Source organism: Crocodylus siamensis, chromosome 9, assembly GCF_052110815.1.
Source record: "Crocodylus siamensis isolate JL-2025a chromosome 9, ASM5211081v1, whole genome shotgun sequence".
NCBI classification, from domain to species: Eukaryota; Metazoa; Chordata; order Crocodylia; family Crocodylidae; genus Crocodylus; species Crocodylus siamensis.
The window spans coordinates 19291707-19316542 of record NC_143403.1 but is presented as its reverse complement, the minus strand read 5'-3'; the positions used below and the strand labels follow the sequence as shown (position 1 = coordinate 19316542).

The 24836-nt window shown below is 39.2% G+C and overlaps 1 long non-coding RNA gene across 1 annotated transcript in view; it reads right to left on the bottom strand.

Annotated features, from left to right (window-relative positions):
* Positions 1-5774: 5774 nt before the first annotated feature.
* Positions 5775-24836, bottom strand: part of LOC149857185 (uncharacterized) — a 310115-nt gene continuing 291053 nt past the window's right edge. The window contains exon 5 of the long non-coding RNA XR_016444132.1: positions 5775-8251. This is a non-coding gene — a long non-coding RNA (uncharacterized LOC149857185). The remainder of the gene's footprint in view (positions 8252-24836) is intronic.

The following is a 24836-nucleotide window of genomic DNA, read 5'->3' as shown; positions in this document are numbered from 1 at the left end:
CTTGCATTATTGGTTTGAGAACCATAAAAATGTCAGAGATTTACTATAAATCACAATTCAGTTGGGTTTTGTTGTCTTGGGTCATTTTTTTACTTTAGCAGAGGCTGGCCATATTCATTTGCAATTTCTAGGCAAAATGTTCTGCGGTTAGCAGATTGTGCTTCATTATCTATCCATAGAGTTTAAATATTTTCCTTTAAAATAAGGGTCGTCACATTTTCATGCATCTGCAGATTGCTGCTAATTCCTGGTGGATAGAAATTGAAGCCATGAGCACGCTGTGTCTCTACCACATCAGGACAGAGCATAAAAACAGAGAGATGGGGGTATTTTCTCACTGCTCCTTTTTAATTGCTTGCCATCGGTCATTTGGATGAGAGAGAGAGAGAGATTTGATCGTTAGCTTTTTCCAACCAAAGTTGTTCACTGTATTAGATTTGTTGGGTTTCAATGGTTTACTGTATTTCCATGCTTTGGCACTATTAAAAAGATTTCCATTTAGGTCATTTTCATTTAAAGTCTGATCCTCTTTTCCATCTATTCAGAAAACTCAAATAGACACAAATGTGGATCAGAACAGGCACTAGAAAAAAATCCTTTGAACTCAGTTTCCTGGCAAGTTAGTTTGTCTCTTATGTCGTGACTCCAGGAGCCACTGGAAAGCAAGGGAACTTAACTGCAAAAAATATTCTTTTATCAGCTCCTTGCTTGGAGCCATGGTGAACAGGTTTCCAGTTTTGCAGATGCTAGCATTGAAACACAAAGGGCGATCTAACCTTAGGTTATTTTCTTTAATCTTAGAGAAACCAGCCACGCGTTAACATGCCTATCTATATTGTAGCATACAATTTTTTTTCCTAATCAGGTTTGTGTATCTTTCTTGATTGATTTTTCTTTTCCTAAACCCTTAATAATTTTTCATGATGGCTCCTACAACTTGCCCTGGCTCTTTCTTCCAACCTCTGCACAGATTTTTGTACACAATATGATAGTTAATGCCTGTGATTGCTGAGGAAGTGTTTGCTTGTTTTCTCTCTCTTGCTGGCAGAAATCTAGCTTCTGAAGATCAAAGATTGTTTGCTTAACATTTTTGATAGAAATGTTGCAAGTTTTTGATAGGTGTGTATTTTTGTAATGATGCTTTTCAGGCGATTTTTTTTCTTTCTCTGTAGCTTTTAGATAAGGAGTTTACTGAAGTCAATAGACTGTCAGATATTTGGGGCTGATCCCTGGTCTACGAGATCATGTTATTCTAGGATGAAAATACCCTCTATTCATTTTGCAGGCAAATCTCTCCTTGCTTTCGTAGGGAAGCATACAGAACTGTAGAGCTGTGCCATAAGGGTCATATTCTGATGCAGTTCATGCCAGAGCCAGGTTCTCCTGGGTGCAGCATCTTCATGTGCACCCAGGACCTCAGCAGTTTGAGATGGGGCAGAGCAGCTCAGGGCTTGCGGGGTCAGCCCCAGGCTCTGGGTGGCAGCGTCAGGCAGCGGAGGGGATGGCTGAGACACAAGGGTGCTACAGTGCGGAGCTAGGCAGCAGACAGTTTAATTTGCTGCGCCATAATACTGGCACACTTACATATGATGATGTTTTATTACAGAGCTAGTCAATGAGCTCCATAGTAGAGCGCACATGTAGATACCCCCACGGGGCGTCACTGAAATGGAGATCTCATCGGCACATTTAAGGACACTGCTTCACTGAACCAGGCAAAGTGGAATGAAAGTTAAAGAAATAGTTTGTTCTTCTTGTCATAATTGTGTCCTTGATCAAATCTTGGTCAAACAAAAAAACTTGAGTTCTTTGTTTCACATGAACAATATAGAGAGCAAGAAGACTGAGAGGACCAAAGCTTTGGGTGGTACAGGATAGGAATGGGCTAAAGACTCCTTCCTAGTCAGGGCACAAATGTTTATATCCTTACTATCCCCTGAGAAACAGCTCTATAATGATATGGTAGTAAGTGCTTAGCATCCCGTCTCAGTTGCGTAGATGACAGTAAGATATCTCAAGGGATGTGTTCTATATAATTCAAGCCTTTTCCATGCTTTTCTTTCTGTTATCTGTAGATGTGATCATGTAATTGACAGCTCAGAAATCTAGGTGTAAGTGTTCTGGTGAAATGAGACCCCAACTTTGCTAAGGAATAACAAAATGACAGTGTTTAATCTGGAGTGCAAAGCAGTTTAGAGAACCAGCAAATATTGGTTTGAAAAAAATAGTTTTAAAATACCTATCACAAGATTAAAAACACTAAAATAGTTATATACCAAAGAGGTACTATGATAATGCTCCTAGTAAAAAAATAAATAAAGTTATGCAACTCTTATTATTGGCAAGACTTTCTCCTCTTATGCAGGAAGAAAAAAGTATTAGCTCATGAACCTTCCATGGCTATTTATTTTTATACAGTACTCCAATGACTAAATCTGCACAAATAACTGATATTTAGGTTCACCAGCAATTCTGAAATATTCATAAAGTTTCAGCTCAAATGAAATACTGATTAGACTTTAGGCAGACACAAGGTTCTTTGGGTAGAGGTGATGTCTTTTATTAAACCAAATAAATAGTTGGAAAAATTGTTCCTTGCAAGCTTTTGGGCACAAACACTCTTCTTCAGGTTTTTAGTTTTTAAAATTTTAGTTTTAAATTGTAAGAACCTTTGATTTCAAGAGGTTTTTAACTTTTAAAAATAAGATTGGAGAAAATGGCCAAAACAACATTATTCTTGAATTAGTTTTCTTTTCTTTTTTTCAATGCAAATAATTCTAACAAGATTCAGATGAGTTGATTAAACGTTTTGATGCTACTCAATCTGTCTTTTTGTCACAAAAAAACCTTACGGATGAATCATTTGGGCCAGCTCTAGTGATGCAACTCTTCTTACAAGGATCAATGGAGGTTGAGACCAGGACTTTTTAGTTCAAAAATACTAAGAGAAGTGCATTTTATCAGCCAGTAAACTGATATATAAACCTCTTTAGGTCAATCAACCACTAGAAAGGAACAAACTTGCTCTGTGTGATTTATGCACCATCACAGAGGAGTGGCGTTCAGGTAATTAACCAAACACATAAATCTGTGCATAGAGTTTGGAAAGCCACCAGAAATGACCAGGTAGGGTTTCCTTCTCCTTCCCAGTCACTGTGGGGAAGTCCTCAGCCATCATATAATGTGCTCATACTCCTGCTCCACTCCACAGTCTTAGATGCGGGGGCTGTGTTGAGATGTTAGTGAGCTTTGGTTCATAACTAAGCGTGAACTCAGAGAATTGTAACTAGCTCTGTTGTGACCACACCTCATCATTTCAAATGCTTCCAGCAGGCAGTGAGTGCAGCCGAGTATCTAGCTAATCTGTCATCATCTGAAATTTAGGTGTATATATTTAAAAAATATGAGCTATACATATAACATATATTAAATGCTATATGCATATGAAATACATTTGGATTATGCACTGTATAATGTAGGCACAGTATCTCATAAAAATAAAAGTGAACAGGTTATATGGGATAAATACTGTACTGCTTATGGCAAGATGAATATTAACCTCAATCTATACACAGAATCTGAAAAATCAGTTTTAAAACAAGGAAGGAAACTTAATAGCAAATTAGGAGAAACTGTATGTCTTCAAAAGTTCTTATGTCAAGGAAGCAAAATACCATTCCCATACCTAGATTTAATATGTACTTCACACAAAAATATATCATGTAATATTTTCATGGCAGGCATAGAATTTTATGATTTTTATGACGATCATGGAATTGGGCTTCATATTTTATAGACAGTATTAATAACAAAGAAAATGCACCAGAAAAAAAAAATCTTTAGGAAACAGTAGTGATGGTGAAGTTAAAAAGAAACTCAAATTTTAGTATAGTTAACTCTTTCTGGTAGATTTTTCCTTTCTGTTTGGATTTGTTACTAGCATATTCATAAGCTGGACTTACTGGCTATTGATGTGTAAAGTACAGCATGCCTAATTTCCAATCATGATGGCAAGAATGGAGAATTAGTTGATTTCCTGAGACGTTTAAATAATTTAACTATAATTCTGTCTCTACTTAGGTTTACATTATGTTGAACAGGGTTGGATGTTCTGTTCAGTTTACCATCAAAGCCTCCTGGCTCAGGTCTCATTAAGGCCAGAGTAAATGTATTATGTGTACATCACTGTCCAGGCTTTGAATTAATTATCAGTAAAAATATCAACATGACACATAGGTAGTGTGATGAGCATGTACAGAGCATGTATAGATGAAACGGGAGCCCTAAATTGAAGCGGTGGGTTTTTAAAATACCGCTTCAATTTAGGGTCGATTAAACCCCCATGTCATGCACACAACTTGCTGACTTACCTACCTCTCTGGCAGCAGGGAGAGGAGGGCGAGCTGCCACTGGGCAGAGTGGTCCCTGGGCTGCGGGGGGGCTGGTGCTTCCCTCTGCAAAAGCGGCGCCCCCCCCCACCCCGGAGACACCGGCTTGGACAGTCCCGGGGGGGGGCACTGCAGCCACAGAGAGAAGCACTGGGCCTCTGTGCAGTTAGTTTGCTGCATCCCAAGTCATTTAAGGTGCATTACGCTGCCAAATTTCCTACAGTGGCTGGAATTAATGCACAATACTCCACCAAGGCATGCAAACACTGACATTATTAAAGCGGTGCAAAAGTACCCCTTTAAAGTGTTGAGCACACACGCCCTTTGTTTCGTCTACACATGGCCATTATTACTAATATTGCCTAGAGCCTGCACCCTGCCTGTTGTATTTCCCCCAGAAGTAGGTGTTTCTTGGGATAAGGGGATAAAGTAGGTGAGTTTAATCCTGCATGCTCAGGTCTGCGTTTTTCTTGTAAAAGTCTTCCTTGCATGTGGATTCTGAGGATATCTTGAGATAGAAAGAGCAGCCATCTCACAGCCTTGCCCACCCACCCATGTTCCACTTCATCATCATCAAGAGCTGCTGGGCTGGCTTTGTGCCAGCAAATTGCACTTATATCAAGAGGAAGCAACAGAGTTGTCTTTGTTATTTTTTAGCTTTTTTTTTTTTGCTGAGTGTTCAGTGAGCTGCAATCTATGGCTACCCCTATCCTCCTGTGACTAATAAAAGACTGTCAAAGGAGCATCATACCCTGTCCATACACACAGTAACACCTTAAGTAACTTGTTTGTAGTCTTGACCCAATTAGTGAAGGAGGCTGAAACCATTAGAGGCAGAATTTCTTTTCCAGTGATTGTGGGGTTCAGTACCGACACATAGGTCTAGCATAGTAGGAATGATCCCTAAATAATTTGTATTACATTAACATATGTATTTATCTTGATGCCCCCAAAGACCCATTACAGTCAGGATTAGCCAGTGCACATTTTTAAAGTTCCCTAAGTGCATATTTGTCTGATTGAGCTAATAACATGCTCTAGCAGTGTGTCCGTCACACTTACATTGAGCTTAGTTAATTCACTGGGTTTTTCATGGTCCAAGCTGAGGTGAGTTAAGGACAGACAGCAGGTTCTGCATTTTAGCTTTGCTTTTGAATTTTCTTGCTTTTGTGATTTTTACATGAGATGCTTCATACCAGGTTTCTTGCTTTCTCCCAGTTTAATAATATCTGATAGAAATAGTTCTATACAACACACTCCTTCTAGCAATTGTCATTACTAGCAAACTTAGTTAAGAAAAATAATTGACTTACAACAGGTTTGATAACTTACAAAGTTTAATGCTTCCAGGAAATGACTCATTTCCCATGTGCATCTTACAAACTGTTCTGAATGCTGAACTCACCACAGCCTAGTGATTAAGTGACTCTTTTTTATATTCCCTTTTGATATCAGTAACAATAAAAGCAGCAGAAGCTTCAAAGACAATATAAATAAGGTAATGTCATTCCGAAGTGGATTGATAATTACTTATAGCCTAGGTGCAGGCATTCAAAATGCCTGAGGCGGAACTGATCTAACTTGCATGGTTTTCTGTACACACATTTGCCCTTTGGTGGGAGGGGGCAAATCTTAGACTGGGTTCTGTCATTTTTAAACCACTCTTTATGTGGTGAACTTCTGTTCTGTTATGGGTATGGGCTGGTTTCCAATCACTTATACCAGTAAAAGTGTAATGTCTCTACCTGGCCATAGTATTAAATATCCCTAGAAGTATTTTAGTGGAAAGATGCGAAAGAAAGAATAGTCTTTATAAATGAATCCATATATTTCTCCCCCACCTCTCAGCATACACAGTCTCATTCATTTAAATCCCTAAACCCAGATAATTTAAGAACCTTCTTTTTTTATTGTTTGAGGGTGTTGGGTTTTTTTAAATTTTAGCTAATGTAGCAGACAGTTGTGTGCAGAGTTCAAGACCATAATGCCATTAAAGTGTTCTATGTATCCCCTTGAACTTTCCATTAATCCTCCAATACTGCAAATAACATAGTAACATTGTTTGTGTAGTAAAATACACAAGCTGGTCAAAAACAAAGCAAAACAACAACATTCAAGGATCTTTGTAAGAAGTATATCACTTTTTTGTGAAAAACTTTGAATCTTTAAAATGTGATGTTGCTGGTTGAAAAATACCAGGACGTTAATGGTAAAATTGGAGGTATCTATGTGCCTTTTACAGCTAATTCCAAAGATGATCCTTTTCTTTAATGGCAAATGATTTTCAAAATAAAAGGCTGTGGAGATAAGAACTTGGACTTTATTTCCTCACTTCTGTCTCTAGAAATGTATCAGGATGACAAAGTCAGTTCCCCTATTACATGATGGGTCATGGTGCACAGTCCTACTCCAGTGACTACCATTTCACTGTTTCTATGAAACAGGGGCCTGCTTCTATTTTAGTGAACACAAGTTTATGCCTGTCACTTTTTCATTAATAGTGTATAAGGAGGTATATGTGAATAGTTTCTGCACAAATCAGATATTTTGGGTATCTACTGCAAGAGATATTTAAAAGGTGGATTTTTTACAGGTGTGAGACCTCATCTGTAGAATGAGAGATCAAGTTGCAGCCCATTTGAAATTCAAACCTGAATGATGCAGTCACAACCCCCAAATTATTTTTTTTAAACTGAGTTGTGTGTAATTTGATACTGATTGTTACACTGAATGTCTATACAGCAGGAATAAAAATATGTCTATATCTTTCTCTCAGCTAGCTCTGAGCTAAATTTCTTTGAACTTTGACCTAAGCCATTATGTGCTGTTAACAAAATGCCATGGCCAAGTATAAATACAAAAGTAGGTGTTTATGAAGCTGTACAGTAGCTGCATTTTATGATGGCAGAAAATGTGTTTTATGTGTTTCAGAGTGAACAAGTATGTGTTCTGAGTAATCAGGTGGTGTTTCTCTCTTTTGATTTAATTTGCTTGCATTCAGATCTGTGATCACAGTTTTGGCCAAAAGAGGTAATGGGCGTCAGGGAACCTCAACTATTCCATATACAGGTCCAGTACAATTCAGGGTCAGCATAACATGTGCTTCCTTATATTGCCCTTTCCCACCTTCAGCTCTGGCTTAGAGAATTTATTTTGTTGATCCCTTTTAGGGCCAAATTCTGAAGAAGTTCACCACCCAGCAGCTTCCACTGAGACCAGGCTTTACAAAAAAAAACAACTTTCTGGTTTCTGTCTATCTCTCTATCTTTTTCTTAAATCTAAAACAATACTGTTGGTATCTTATATAGTTCAATTAGCCAAATGCACCAAAACCCATTTAAATTAATTGGCCTAGAATGTTTTGGATTGCTAAAAACCTACATAGGAGGAATGTGTTTTTTTTAATTAAAAATCTCCCAGAAAATATTTACCTAGCCCTTATTGTAGGGCTAAAAATCCTTGGAACAAATCAGCTAGAATTACCCTTCTCTGTGAAATAGCAGCAATTAGGATAGACACCCTCCTCTAACTCTGAGCCAGGCAGCCTGGGTGACAAATATGTCAAATTAATACATCACCAGGTATGAAAGCGCAGTTAGAATTTGACTGAGGTACTTCCAGCCTGAGAAAGGGAACGATTTATCAATGCAAACTTAATAACATCTATTTGAATCTAACTAAAAATCAATATTTCATTACCAAATTGTTAGTGAGAATGAAGAAAAATTGCGGAAGTCGGGCAGTTTGGTGGAAGAGAAGCATCAGGAGTTCAATGTGAAGACGGAATGATTCATGAGGCCAACGCGGTGGAAGGGTGAAGGAGGACGAATGCAGAAAACTTGGAGGGCCCTTTCTCTTGTGACCTTGGCAGTGAGAGGAAAAAAAAATACAAGAAAATGAAAGTGACTGTCAACTCCCAACAGGGATGGATCACACTATAAATCAAGCATAGCCCTGAGAGAGAATAGGGGCTTAGGGTGGGGGGTTAGCATCAAGAGGGAAACTCTTGGTTAATTTAACTCTTTGAACCTTGGATGCCTTTTATTTGTACTTTAGGGGAGTTCATAAAACATATGTGAATCTCTTCCCTTTGAAACAGTTTACATAAAAATATGTCAGCAGGAGATAAATGGTGCAACATTGCTTTCCATTGGCTAAGAGTTAAAGTACAGTACCAATAAGCATTTCCTTCACTCTCCGAAAAGAGACAAACGAGAGACTGAGGCTTCCCTGACACATAACTAAAGCGGTTTGTTGGGAGACCTAATCCAGAAGAGCCTTTTTTGATGATTTTCAGGAAAAAAATAGATTTAAGGACATTAGTATTTCTATTACTGAAATAATGTATTGATCTAAAAAGAAAGCCATAACCACTTATTTAACCTAAACTACAAATGAACTGATAGGTGCTTGGGGGGGGGGGCAATGTTTGTGTGTTGGGGGAGTTAAAGCCTTTAATGTTTGGTTTTTTTTAGTTTAGTTTAGTTTTAAATTTATTCTTTGACCACATCTTCCACTGCAAGGAATTTGTTGACTAACATGCAGTAATTCATAACTCTCCTTTAATAAGAGATGAAGGAGACTTGGAATCACACCTTTTATTACATATCCACACTAAATTAAAACTTAGTATCCTGAGTACTTCATTTGTGGAACTGTAACATGTAGCACCTAGTATTTTTCCCTTAGACATCTTTTATTGTCCCTCCCTCACTCCTAATTGAGTCTTTTTTCCCCTCCTCCTTCTCAACTGTCAGTAGGAAGAATTTGTTTCACTTTGTGGGGCCAAATTAGTGCATATCCATTTTGGTGTCCTGGCCTGGAAAGCAATCACCTTTCATTTTCATCTGGGATGCCTGAAAATGGCATGTCTATTCCATGGGACTTTAAATCTGAACAGATGTCTTAATAGATATGCAATGGTCTAATCTAGCTTGGGGAAAGCACGCCTTCCATATCAGCATGTCTATAAAAGGCTCACTCAAGTGCAGTTCTGGTACAAATTGCTGGCAGCACGGACCAAGATCCTTTGCATTAAACCTTTGGGATCCCCCCTGCCCCTGCCTCGGATGCTAAGGAATAAAGACCACATTTTGTTCTATATAAATACGAAGGAAAAAATCTTCAAAGTAAATTACTCAAGCCTTTTCAAGCAAGTACTTATTATGGTGCTAATGGATCTGTTAAGCCTAAGTTTTGTGGAAATTATTTTCAAAAAGCCTGCAAGTTCGGGCTGTATTTTCAAAAGAACAGGAGCCACTGGACCACGGCTATCAGTGTCATAGTGGAAGGTCCCAGGTTCTGAACTCTCTTGAAAATCTGGCCGTGTTTGCTTTGAGGAAAAAATAAGTGGAGACATAAGCAATCCACAAGGGTCCCCTCAAAGCAGCTGTATAACTGTGGGTGTGCTGAACAGCAGTGCTACCATGAGAAATACTTCCAAGAATGCTGTCATGTTCACCAACCAGCAGTTTTCCGTAGCAGTATCTCCCTTAGTAATCTTATCTTTTATTAGTGGAGGAATTGCTTGTTTGCTTGGAAGAGCTGAACCTGGAGATGAAAGCTGGTATTTTATTAACATGTTGGAGGCAAATATGTGGTGCCAGAGTGGTTCAGAAATGGAGGAAATACCACTAACAAACAATCTTTCGCATGCTCTGGAGTTTGCTAGTGTTCCTCCTACTATTTGTTTCCAAATATATGACTCATCTCAAGCCTTGCATGAAAGTTTGCAGGCCTAATCAAGGTCAGAAGATCACTAAAAAAAATGAGAACAGGAAGAGGCCATCAGGACCCGTATTTTTGTTCCTTCCCCCACCCCCTCCTGTCTTAATGCTGGAACCTGGCTCTAATTGCCCTTTATTTTTTATTGCTTTCACTATGTTTCACATGTAATGTTTATATTAATGGGGGGGAAAAGTGAAGAAACCCCAGGAAATGGAGTGCAATTGGAGTATGTGAGATGTGGCTTTTGTCTCCTTTATCACCATTTTCTTGCAGTACTTCCAGCACAGATATTAATTTATTGTTGAGAGTGCTGCAGAACTGTGGTCCCTTGTATTTTATGGAAGGTTTGATCTAAATTCCAGATGGTCACCATGTGATCAGCCCAGCCACGGGCAAATAGGATATTTCTTTGTATCTAAATCTGATTTCTTTGCCAAATCCATACCTATCTAATCTCTGCCCAAAAGCCTGCATTCCCTCAGTTTTTTTAAAGAAGTGTATAACAACTCTGCACCCTTATTGTACATAGACAATGAGGATGATTGCAAACACTCACCATTTAAATGTCGTTTAAAATGAAGGCTCTTTTTTGCATACAAATAATGGTTATTCAGATCACAAGATGGCTCTCTAAAGTTCAAAGCAGAAACAGTTTTTCTCTTAGAAGAATGAAGTGTTTGCCATTTGTATAAGGTGGGGTGTCAGTATATCGATGCCATTCTGCTTTAAGAAGTAAATGCTTTGATTTTGTGTGAGAGAAACTGTGAAACGTTGCTCTTAAAAAGCTACTGAGCAAAGGCCTTGTAGAATCTCTGTTTTAGCACAAGGTTTTAATGTATAGAGATGGGAGACTGTCTATACAGAGAATGCCCTCCCTCCTCCCTCCCTACTCCCCAGGCAAATTTTAGATTATACCAAAATTCTGCATTCTGAAGTACACCAGTAGACGCAACAATATGAAAACTTTCTTAATCGTGATATGATTAAAGGATTTCAAAAAGCTGCTTGGTAGTCGCATTTACATTTCCTGATAAATTCCTAATTTTCTTTCAAATCACTTCTTAATAATGTGAACTGTAAAAAAAATCCTTCCATTTCTGCAATGTGTTAAAAAAAAAACCTGGGGAGTGGGGGGAGGAATTCAGAAGGCTCTATGTTTTATCATTCTGTTCATAAAGTGCTACAGCACCATAACTGCAGCAGAGAAAAGAAACAGATACTGTAGTGTCTGAGGTATTCTGTGCCATAAACTCCCATAATAGAAACAGATGGTAAAAACGCCTTGGAAGTAAAGAAACTACTGTACATGCAGCTCTACCCTAACATATGAAGAGATTCAGACCTGACACATAAAGGAATACATTTGGAGTAATGCCAGCGCTACTCTCTAATTCAGTGGTTGGTATTAAAGATAAGGACCCACAATTTACAGATTCGAACACTTTGGAACTTCAACATTTTTCATCATTCGTTATTTCTGATGATTCAGTGACACGGAGGGTGGGGGGGACATTTAGTGGGGAATACGCTATACTCTGTATGAGCCTCAACTATATTAGAACATCCTACAGACAGAGTTTGCCCCGTGCTCATTTCCTTCTTGCTGTTAGGTAGTTACCATAATATCTAATGCGAGCTAAACAGAGCATTGTGGCAACTATCACACCTACAGTGGAACTGGCAAAACTATTTTATTCATCTCTGAAACCCAGCTAAAGAAATGTCACTTATTTCAGCTGGCATTGTTTCACTGGTTTTGCCATGAGTGAAAGGAAATATAATGTGTGCATTGCACTAGAGGGGGAGCTGAAGGTCAGGAGTGAAATATAGCTTTCTGCAGCACTTGGTCTCAGTCTGAATGTTACCTACATTATCATCAGAGCTCACTGTCATCATGGAGAGACCTTGTCACAGGAGGGAGGTCACCTAGAAGCTGGAAGAAAAATTGGGGGAAAAATACTAAGTAAGATAGACTAAAAAGAAGACCGATAGGGTCCCCAACTTCCTTTGTGTGCAGGTGAGGACAGTACATTATCTGGAAAAGATTTTCTTGTCCTCCAAAGGCCCTGGAATTCCAAGGATGCCCTGGCTTTGAGGTGTTGGCCTTCTAACTTTTTATTATTTAGTTATCAGTGTCTTTCCACTAGTGAATCTGCCTTTGGTCCTTGTGCTCCCTGCATAGCTTGGATTTATTAGCTCCAATTGCATTTCAGATGACTGGCTTTCTGATATTAAAGGGCTTTCTTGGGGGTGGGGAGAGGGGTCTATCAGATTGCTGCTCTATCTGGCACCTTGAATCCCGCTTTGGAGCTTTGATTGGTTGTGGCACAAAGGTTGGTTACTGCAGATAAGCTATGTCTTTGTTGTGACTACTTTTTTTTGCCCATATGACTGCATGTTGTTCCTTGAAAACCCTTGAAATTTTAAGACTTTCAAAACTCAGGGTTATCTTTCCATTTTGTGACTAAAACATCTCTCTAATTATTGAAGGGAATGGATTAAAAAAATAACAGAAAAGTGAAACGCTAAACATTATGCAAACAGTAAAAAGCCAATAGGGCAATTACCAACCCAGTATTTGCATGGAGAACCTTTCATCTAAGGATCTCAGAAAGCCTGAAGAACATTAACAAATTCATGAGGAATATGTTGCCACAAACAAGTATTTCATTGGTCCTTTCAGAAACTAGTCAAATCTTATGAGCCCTTCTGTGGAAGTGTTTATGCAATTTTGTGATGGGGAAGCCTGTGCTTTAAAAGAGTAATTATAGAGATCAGATAAGCACAGCTTTTCTCTGTTGAAAATCAGTTCCAGTTGGTATTATTAATGCCCCTCCATCACCAGCCTACTCAGTTCAACCAGCAGTCTGTCTTTTGATGTAGCAGCATATTTATACTGGGGAGCTAAAGGTGCTTATATACATGCTGGGGGTTGAAGGAGGATTTTAATTAGAGCCGTTCCGGGAGAGCCACTCTAATTAAAACACTGCAGCTTCATGTTTATTGAGCTCCTGTGCATTTAAAAATGATTGCGGGATGTTTTAACTAAAGGTCATTTGACAAGCTTCAGTTAAAGCACTCCAGTGGCCATTTTTAAACCCACGGGGGCTTATACATGTGATGCTGCAGCAAGGGTAGGGTGTTCTAATTAGAACATGTTGGAGCAATTGTATAGGTACCCTAACTTCTTAGAGGAGGAAATTGTGGAAAATGTGATCTTTCCACTGAGATTCACAACGAACTCAAAATGGACTTTTGAACATACATTTATAAAAGCCTTACACTTGGCCACATACAGGAAGAGAGCATGGCCTTTGTTTCACCTCAAGAGTCTAAGACCCTTTTTCCACTCTATGGCCCCTTTTAATTTCTGACTGAGACCTGCACCAAACCAGAGTGGGTGAGGTTTCAGGTTTTATAATGAAAGTTTTCACCACTGTAGAGTTAAGTTGCTTTTGAACTTTCCAGATATGTTTGATGGTTCACAAGCAGGTGTTAACAGGCAGCTGTGCAAACTGTAAGTAGCTGTTTCACTGGACCTACTTTTGGGAGTAATTGAAGGTGCTCTCAGCTGAGGGTAAGCAAAGTGAGGTAAATACTTGAAAACCCTTTTGCCAAAATCTTACTTCTCCCTTACATCTATGCTGCAAAAATAGCCTTTTCTCCCTTCCTGTTTTCTTTTGTGTTTGATTGGCTTTTTGTGTGTGTTTGATTTGTTGCATTTTCTAAGTGGAGGAAAGAGAGCAGTATACCATATCAGTGTACTAAAAATAGCAGCAGCAGAAGCATTTTACCTTGCTTCTACATCTATTCTGAAAGATGATATTGGATTTAACTATGGTTTCACTGGTGCCACTATTGTACTTCAGGTTGTGGGTGATTCCTATGCTAAGAGTGCAGAAAGTGAAAAGATTTTACAGGTCCCTGTTCATCCCTGCATTAATTCAGAGACCAGGACTGGAGAATATATTTGTGGCATACCCTAACTTGGGTCCAGGTGTCAAGGGCCCCGTTAGGTATAGGTAATGAATTGTTGGGGTGATTAATTGCTCTGCTGCCTGTACCTACCACATGCTCCAGAAGGTATCTATCCTGTTTGGGGTTGGTTGCAGTATTACATTGTGGCTTCCTATGTCTGAGGTTTGTCACAGGTAGAAAGTAGTGGCTTCTGGCACTGGTTCGAAGAGGCCATAACTATGAGTAGTCCTGCTACATGGACAATGTTAAGAACTATATGGAGAATCACTACCCTCTCTTCATTTTGTATAAAAAGCAAATGAGATTCCTTGATCTTTGGCTTATGCCCAAAATAACAAAAGTTGCTGTTTTACAATAAAACCAACTACTATTAAACCTTTGCTCTGAGTATGATTCATGTAAGTGCCTTAATTAGCATGTGGTTACAACATTTGAGTGCATATTGTCTTTTAGAAGGTCTATATAAAAACATCCTATATAAAAACATTTGAAATATGCAGCCAGGTACCTCTATCAACAGCCTCTTGCATAAAGTGTATTCTTTCCTATGGTTTTGGCATTATGATACTTTAAACTCCTACACTATTGTTTCTGTCTTTTACGAAGAACTTACACAAAAATAAGATTGGAAATTTCCCACTTCATTATTTTAGTTCATCAAATAGGTTTTATATGTATATTGGTCATTTTAACTGAATTCTGAAGTCTTCATAAACTGAGAAATATAACATTTCATTACACAATTACAGCTAATTATTTTAGAAATACAGTTTAAATGCAAGTTATCTTAAATTTATTGCTTATCTGACTGAGAAGATCTAAGCAAAACCTGAAAATCATAAACCCTTCCAGAACATTATATTTTATGCAGTCCAAAATGTGACACATGGGGTCTTTAATAATTCACTGCTTGTTAACATTAAACAACTGTTAACATGCTCAAATAATTAGTTATGCTTGCTTGACATGTTTGCATCTTTAATAATTGATGCATTTATCTTAATTACTAACAGTATTATGGTCATAATATGCATCTTTTTTCTATCTTAAAATTTTAACAAAAACTGACTTTTTGCCAAAAATGATTATCCTCTAAGTTTTAATTACTCGTTGTAATTAAATTGCAAGCTGCAGTATTTTATTAAAAATATCTTTCACAAAAATATTTAATGGAAAAGAGGTGATTTGTTGTTTATGCATCACAGTTAGTAAATATTTCATAAGTTTCATATTACCCTTTCAGAGCGAATATAAAAAACATAACATTCTTAATACAAGAGTCAATTTAAAAGCTGCTATAGCAGTCCTCAGTTCTTCCCCCAAAGGTTTGCTGAAGTCAATGAGTAAAGTAAGATAAAACAAAACAAAACAACAAAAAATCATTGTGATTGCATGGAGGAAACACACAGTAACTGGAACCCAAGTTCTAGTAATTAGCAACGACCATGGCTGAGAGTGCAGCGGAGCCTTGAAAGGAGTTTATTTGACCTGAAATTAAGATGAATATTAAAAACTATTTCATTTTTCAATATTCTTTCCAGTCAACATCACTCTTGCATGCTGCTAATGACAGCAGTAGTGGTAGAGCTTTGTCTGTAATCAATTATGTATTTATTAAAATCCTGGTAGAGACAGAGTAAGACTTAATTGAAGAATGTCAGACAGTTTCAGGGAGGCTGTGTTTTTGAGATATGTCTTTCACATTGTTAAGATGGGCTATTTTGATGAGCTTTACTTCCCTTAGTTCTTCATCTTATGAAGACTATGCTGATAGCTGCCCTTCATTGTCTTTTGTTAAGTGCCTCACTGTTTCATCCCACCATTTTCTAAATGGCTAAATATATGAAGCACCAAAACAGGAATGGATGAAAAATGGTATAGTTGCAAGGCCTGTGAGTGTGAAAGTAGGGGCAGGTATCTCATAAGTGCCAAATGGAAATCATCATTGGGTTCAAGGTTAGTCCCTGAATCTGCCAACCCCAGAAGTTTTCGTTGTGCTTAATTAGTTTGGAGACAGAGCTCTACAGAAGAGCAGCTTGAGATCTGCTGGAGAAGAATACAACATTGGGTTGTAATGCTCCTGGGACTCCTGGGCAGTGTATTTTGCTGGCTTTCTCAAACATGTTTATTGAAGACAGTCAAGTAGATCCTTCATGATTCTTGAATACTGTAACATGTAAACAAAAAGACCAAACCCCGCTATTTTGACCAAGAATGACTGTGCTACCCAGTTCCTCCCATTGCTACTCAGTCACTATGGCCCTAGAATCTGGGGCATATATAGCCTAAGGTGAAGAATTGAACAGGCTGAGAGGAGTGAGTAGATTAAGAGTAATTTATTGCTTCCAGAAGCAAAATTTTTGTGAGTGATAACTTGTATTGGACCAACTACATATTTCCTGGATTATCATGGGTACATCACTCAAGTATTTCCTTCAGTATATTCCTAAGAACACCCAGCAATTGCTTAAAAACATGGAGGAAAACACATGGGAAATAACGAAGACTTGTTATACATCTGTGATTAGGGTCTCCTCGTTGGTTATTTTTAGACATGTTTAAGCAGCTGAAAAGTCTTACCTAAAAGACCATGAAAAAGAAACATCCCATTCTGCCTCTCTCTCCATTACCTTAATGTCTTCCCAATTCATTTCAATGAGTGTGTGGGGATATTGGATCTGAGAAGTGGTTATTTAAGTATCTGTGCACCTCTGAATGCTTGAGTTGCTGCTTATTTCTAGTGCTGTACTAGTCAGGTTTACTTATCTCTCTTGGAGATAGGTCAAATTGTACAGTTGAGACATGGATCCAAAACTACTTTGAAGTTTAAGAGTGCTTAGATTCAGAGATTTGATTAAATCTTTTGTCTACTTTTTATGTATATCTTTCCATGAAAAGTATACTAGCCACGTGGCTGGTCATCCTAACCCCTGCAGATGCACTTTACCTTCCCTCTCTGATACTTTTAGAAACTTTTCATGCTTGCAGAGCCTTCATGTCTCCAGTCTCCAGAAAAGCTCTTTCTGTTATGGTTCTAGAGTTAATAAAAATGTACACATTGCCAGCCTATAAATCAATCTTTTCCAATATATGGGTGTATCTCCAGATTTCAGAAAATTGTAATTAAAAAAAATGGTCTTGGCTAGGCAGGTCTGGGCCCTAGCTAGGATGATTGTGAAAGTGAACACTGAAGAGCAGTCCCAGCACAGTACTGCTTAGCTGCAGGATGTCCATATTTTTCTCAACTATGCTAGTATGAGGTGTAGAATTCAGTCCACTTTGGAAGTGAAGGATGGAGTGTGTGGTGGGCCAGTAGACGGTGCTCCTGCACTGAGCCACCCACCTTACTGTGTCTGACTACTTTCAAATCCAAGTGCCTCCCTGGGGGCACCTCATGTCTGGCCACCCCCCTTCCTGGAGCACACCTGCTAGCCTGGGGGTAAAGTGACTACCACCCAGGGTCTGGACTGATCCTGGCTCTGTGCCCCCCAGGAAACACTGGCCTAGTAGCCCTTGGGGGTATTCAACCCACTTCAAGAACTTGGGGTGCTTCCCTTAGTCTGAAGCACAAATAGTGGTCTCCTTTAGTTAGCCAAACCAAGGGGACCCCAAGGCATAATCTAAACCCTCTCCCAATAAGTCTCCCATGCTAGGTACAAAGGAGAACTTTATTGGTTACAAGGAGTAGGTTTGAAATAGGGTACAGGGTAGAGTAATATCAAAGAAATCCCACAAAGCAAACAGGGTGGCTGGGTAGCCTTTGATCACACATCTGAGTTACTGCAAGCTATATATCTAGTTAGATCTCAGGTAGCTTACTCACGAGTATCATCCAGAGGCAGGTGGATTTTCCCTCTGGAGGCAGGCGGTTCATTAATCATGAGTTTCAAGAGACAGCAAGTTTCAGATGATCCAGCTTCTAAGTTTTCATCATGGCTACTGCTCCTCCTCCTGGACAGTCCTTAACTTATGATCTCATTTACCTGGTCCAATGGAGGCCAGCACCTGTTGGCTGCCAGCCAACCAATTTGAAATGCATCACTGGTTGCCAGGTAGACTGGCATTGCCTAAAACAATAGGGAGCCTGTGGCAGTAAGAAGCCCCACAGGCACCAAGGGGGCTGGGGGTAACCCCAAGTGCCCCGAAGTAAACAAACAGGCCCCCACATCCTGGGAGACTTACCTTTGGGAGTGGGACCTAGGATGGAGCTGGAGCCATGGCCACAGCTGTGCAGCTGTGGCTGCATGAGCTGGTGTTTCACCAGCTCTTCAAACAGCTGATCCATGGTTGGAGTGGCACCCAGCTGATTGCAGCAGCTGATGCCACCACCATGGGAAATTTAAAAGCCCTGATGGAAACTGGCAGGAGCAAAAGGTGGGGAGTAAGAATGAGCCAGTAAGAAGCATGCAGGTCAGGCAGCCCCAGCAGCTCTGAAGGCTGGTGAGGGCAGCAGAGCAGACACTGCTCCACTACTGAGGTGGAGGGGGCATGTCAGGCATTAGGCTAGGGACTGACCATCCCCAGCCCAGCAACCTTAGAATTTATTGCGAGCATCCCTCTCCTGAGAAGGGGGAGGAAAGATGCCAAGAAACCAAGGAGTGCAGTCCTTTAGGATCAGAGACTGTGGCTCCACTAATGATAACATCTAGGCAACTAGTTGGTTGCCTGCAGCAGATGCCAGACCACCCCCATTACAAAGGGGGCTCACAGAGATTGGCGGAGCAACCAGCAGAACATCTAAATGGTTGGCAATTGGACAGGGTGTAGGGGAGGTGGAGCCCCAAGGACCACCATGGCATGAATGTGAGTACTTCCGTCACCAGGTCACCCCAGAAGAGGAACACCACTGAACACCTCCTTTCATCCAGTAACAACAAGTCATGGCAGGTGAGTTGGGGGGTGCTCCGGTCAAAGGGGGTGCGGTACGGTACTCACAGTGTCCACTAGAGATGCCACAGAGCCTAAGCCCCCCACCTAGGTATGAGATGCCAGTCACATAGGCAGAGGAAGCAGTCTTCCACCTCTCTCAGGAATGTATTCAACTCAGGTTGCAACTCAGGGTTAGCTAAAGAGATGGGATGTCTGCCCTCTACAGGCACCATGTTAACCAAACTGGCACATAGCAGAGTTTTTGGGGAGAGACAGAGGTGGCATTCTGCCACAGATTGTGTTTTGGGTTTTTTTCCCATATGTTTTAATAGTATTTTAGGGGGAGGAAATTGTCTGGCATTAGATTATAGCTCAGTGAATTTAATGAACAGATTATGGCAAAGTAATTTTAAGACAATATTGAAATTTAAAAAAAGGATACTATGTAGAAATACAAGCTTGAACTATCTGCTTTGTTTTATCTTATTCTAGGTTTCTACTTTTGTAAGATATTAATTTTATTGGAGTTTTTTTCAATTTTAGGTTACTGTTTTGGAGCTTTTACTTTGCTTGTAAGAACATGAGAAAATCAGGTTGAATGCTGCTGTCAGACTGATAGTAATCCTTTCAGAGTGTAGTTCTATACCAACTACTTTTCAGCAGAATCCATAATTTGCTCCGAATTTTTAATTTCAAAACATGCAGATTATTGTTTCTACATTAAAACATTGCAAAGTAGGGTGGCACAAAAGAGTATGGGTATGGAAAGGTCTCTTGATTGTTCTTTAGAACTATAACTTTCATTTAAAATATATATACTGTATCCCATGCACTGAGCAAGATATGAATCTTTTAGGAAAATATATTGTCATTAAGAACAGTATCACAAGGCGAAAAGAAACAGACACTAGATTCTGGAATTTTCTTGAATGCCAGGCTTTACAACCTATATAGCAATTCAAATTTAGCTTGCATACATAATTTACTTCTTTAAAGGAAAGGACTAACACCATTATTTTTGTCTAGATTTGTGACCATGCACCCAGCAAGAATCAATAGCAGAGTCTGAACCTTGAACCTCAATATTGAATTTTGCCACATCAGCTTAAAAGGCTATTCATGTTAGGTGTAATAGAAGAATTTGAGTGTTGTTGAACTGATGGTCCAGGAACTATGCAAGAAGTAAGGTGAAGGGAAGCAGGGGGAAGTTGTTCATATCTTTTATGGGCTTCTAGATCCTGCGCCAGTATCTGCTGCTGCTTATTCAGCGATGTAGGCCCATCCTTTTTGAATAGTCACATTCTGTTGTTATTCTGACATGCTGCCATTTCCCCCCTGAGGAATGCAAGCAAGAAAAGGATAATGGTGGCTTTCTATCTACCGCAAAAAGACCTTAAAGACAAAAAGGTCACAGAGAACCCTTTCTTCTGAAAATGTGTAAGTGTAGGTGAATGGGGCATGAAGGACTGCTAGGGGTTGGGGAAGAGAGAAGATGTATAAATTAAGATGTGTAGGCCTTTAACAACCCATGCTGAAACTATAAGAGGGACATAGTGGGGCTTAACTTAAAAAACAGGAAATGCTGGCTGGAGCAATATGCTTTCCTTCCCATGAACTGTATTATTTGCAAAATATGCAGATGATTTTTACAGTATTTTCAATAGGAACATGTTGGTGTTTATTGCCCAGAATATTTCATTTGTGAGGTAAATTCTCTCTACCTTGCTTAAGATTTCAACATTTGTAAGTCGCTGCTCACTCCAGGAGTATCTTTAATGGCTCATATTAATTCAAGGTGTCCCTTTATGCACTTAAAAAAAACCCTTCCTTTTAATGACATTTCCATTTATTCAGAATTATTATTTAAAATCCTAAATTAGCATTCTGCACTTGGATTCTGACAGAGCCATTACATTTTATACTGAAAGGGTTTAGTTAATTTAAAATTATTAAACCCCATTGGCTGCATGATGGGAGCATCTTTAAGCAAATTTCTGTATTTCAGGTGTATGCTAACAGCATACAAGTGCAAACTGGATTAGGATCTTTTTGCCTTTGTTGCTTACATTCTTATATATGGCAAAGTTGTTATTCTAGGTTTCACCTGCTGTCCTGAAGCAGCTGAAACTAAATAACAGATGAACATGCTAGCAGCAATATAAATAACAACCTGTCCACTGTCTGTCCCAAGGTGCACCGATGATGTTGCTTTTCAAACTAAAGCCAGTGAAACTGACATAAGTAATTATGAGTATTCTTCTGCTTTTTTTTTTAGATCAAGCTGCAATAAAAGAAAGAATATGAAAACTCATGTCGCAAATTGTATGCTGTCAACTATTTTTGTTTATTTTGAATTTTAAAAAATACAACTACGCCATTCAGAAGAATTATTTCACTTTGGTCTGTATTTGCTTCTTTCATATGTTTTCTTTCACAGTTTTTGGATAAGGCCCCAATTTCAATTCCTGCTGGCCTAAATCATCCAGTGACATTTGCGCCATTGAGTTTTAAATGGCTTTAAATAATATTTATCCCACAGAATAACTGCTATCTTCTTTGGTAGTACCAAGAAGTAAATTTCATCTATTTTACATAGATGAAATCCAGTGTTATATCTTTAAGAACCATAGAGCTAAAAAGACTCTGAAATTACAATGTGCCTGAGATCTTGTGACCCCAGGAATAAGAGGGAAATGGAAAATGTTATAACAAACAGCGTGGTTAAAATGTAGTGTAACTAGTAAAGTAACTTTTGTCTTAGAACTGTGAAATCGCACTTGTAGCGTGGTGTGGATATCTAACAATCAGCAGCATCTAGAGCAGTTTAGTTGCTGTGACTTCAGGTGAAATTTGCCACAAACAACAGATCCGGTTCTAATTATTTTTCTGAATCTGCCAACAACCATGATCATTTACATGCATTACTAATTCGCTTATCTCCTGAAACTTGAGCTGCACAGTTTGGGTTTTACAGATTCATCAAATGAAACAATTGGGCTAATATCACCTTAATTAAATTAAGTTTAATTTTAAATGACTTGCTAGAGCACCTAACAAATATAACATCTTCAAGATGTTTTAGCAGATAGATACGCCTTTGTTGTACACACTTGTCAAAGTAGTGAGAAAACATCTTGTTAGCATGAAAGGCCCCTTAGTGTTTTAAAAGAGAATATCTTGTTTATATACTAATGTTTGCATTGATTGTCATTTGGGGATGAAGAAAAGCTATCCCAGTGCTGCTTATGGCACCAGTATAATTTTAGTGCTCAAAAATACAAAATAAAAAATATTTTTCTAACGACAGAATCCTTCATATATATTCGGCCTCGGTAGTCCCTTGACCACACAGTTTCACAAGAAAGTACACACTGAATCTAATTAACAACATGATCTGTAGCTCATTGAAGTCAATAGAAAAACTCCCATTGCCTTGACTTTGGGATGAAATACAGTAGGATGTTAAACCTTGTCATTGTGATAACATAAAAATCAGACTAATGTGAAAGGCAGCATGCTGTCTAACACAGCATTTGTAAAATATGGGGATATCGTTTGTAGCTGTTTTGGTCTAAGGGTACAGACAGACAAAACTCTTGGGGTAGAGGCGATATCTTTTATTAGACCTACTAAATAGTTGCAGTTTTTTTTCTTTGCAAGCTTTCAGGTCCACACACCCTTCGTGAGGCAAAGGAAATGGTGTTTTTAATACACCCATGAATCCACTGGTCACCATGTGAAGAAAGACATTTACTAACATTTAAAATATTTGGTGTCTGGGTGTTTATTACCTGACTAAGTCCCATTGTTAGTAAATGTTGAATGTTTTAAAAGCAATCACTGAATATTTATCAAAATATTTAGATACAAGTAAGCACGTAAGAATGTATAAGATGCCAGTTCACATCTGGGCCAATTTGCAGGTGTTGTCAATGAGAGTGAGAGAGGAAGGAAGTGCAAAACGAGTGGGTTCAAATTATAGAAATTCTATTTGCATCATACCTATACATAATATGAATATTAAGGAACATATGAATATTCAACATGGTGTTTAATATTTATTCGTACCTGGAATTTTGTCACTGACCCTTTAACTTTCTCTGCTAAAGCCACTGTTCAAAGGATTATGCAGTTTTTGCTGCAAAACTTTTACATTTATCTGCTGTAAAATAGGTTGAATGGCACCAAAGAGTGTCGTGTTTAGTTTTAAAATGCCACAAATAACAGATTTATAGATTTTTCTAAATACATTATTTTAGCTTGACAGCATTAATCATTCATGCTTCCTTCTTTCATTTTTCTACCTGCAATGGATTATTGAAACAGAAAATAACAACGGGAAAGGCTACAAGCAGTATCAAAATGTCAAGTTTGTACTTACAGTTGTATGTGCGTAGACAGGGTCAAGAGCCTCAATTATTTGTATATGTACACAGTGGTACTACATGAAAGGTTATGTCACCTGCAGCTATTTTCTTGCAGATTTAAATAGGACTGATATTCAACTCCACAGTCAGCCACTGACATGGAACATAGAATTGTAAAATACTATGAACTCTCATGTCAGGACCTAAAATATGAACTGGGTGATTGCAAGGTGTAGCTGTGGGCAATCCTATGTATTGCAGTGTAAGTCCTTTAAATTACTTTGTGTTATCCCTGACCTGTTCTTTTCATTTAAGCATAAGCCAGGAACAACACGGAAGTAGTTTTCAGAGAAAAAGCAATACTTCTTATTTTTCAAATCTTTTTTTTTAAGTAATACTGCTTTGTCTTTCTGTGACCACTAAATGTACAGGTATGATGATTAAAAAACACCTAAGAGCATGTCTTGCCTTGTGTCAAAGGTGACACAACAGAAATATTTGGAGAAGTTGGAGCTGATCAATGTATTTTCCACTGATGGTTTGTTTCTTTGTGTTATCTTTTAAAATGTGCTTTGAGATTATATAATATAGTTCCTAATGGGTAAAACTCAGTGTTATGCAGATGGTCAGTGTTAGGCCTAGGCATCAACAAGTTTCATTTTGATGGCTTAAGCCAGGGCTGTCCAATTTCTAAATCCACAGAGACCATGCCAGTGGGAGCCACATGCTGTGCAGGAAACACCAGGTGAGCCATTGGGCCACACTCTGCACAGATGCTTTCCCCTTCTCCACCCCAATGCTGCTCTGTGTGCTTGTGCAGGCATGCTCTCCCCCCAACCTGCTGCACGGTGCAGATGAGATTTGCACTCTCCCACTCCACTGTGTGCCTTTTGTGGACACCTGCCCCCCCACCTCACTGCTGCACTGGGTGCTCCCCTCCACAGCTGCCCCATTCAGCTGTGATCTCCCTCCCCAGGCAGCCCCATTTCCCACCCCCCCACACACACATATGACCTGGGTTCCCCTTCAGCTCCGCCCTGTGCTGCACGACCCCTTCCCATGGGGCAAGGGCAGAGAGTAGCAGCTGAAGGAGGGAGAGAGGATCCTGGAAACTCACCCTACAGGTGCACCTAGAGTGATAGGGGGAGTTGCAACCAAATGAGAGCCCAACTAAACCCCTTCCAGGCCACGTGGCCCACAGGCTGCCTGTTGGATAGCCCTGGTATAAGTAGTAAATAGACCTAATACTAGTGTCTACAAAAGGCAAAAAAGACTGATTTACTTCTCACTCCCCATACATACTCCCCTCCCCCACACATACAGATCAATTGCCTTTAGGATTCTGTAGACAGCTTTTTAAATGCCAGAGTAGCTGTGTAGTCTAGATGCTCGAAGGCTTGTTCCACACTCCTTCTATGCTTCAGAACAAAGTTCTGCTAGGGGCTGGTATGATGAAAGCATAGAAAAATGCTTTCAGGGAATGCGGTAGGGCTGTAGAAAACTGTCC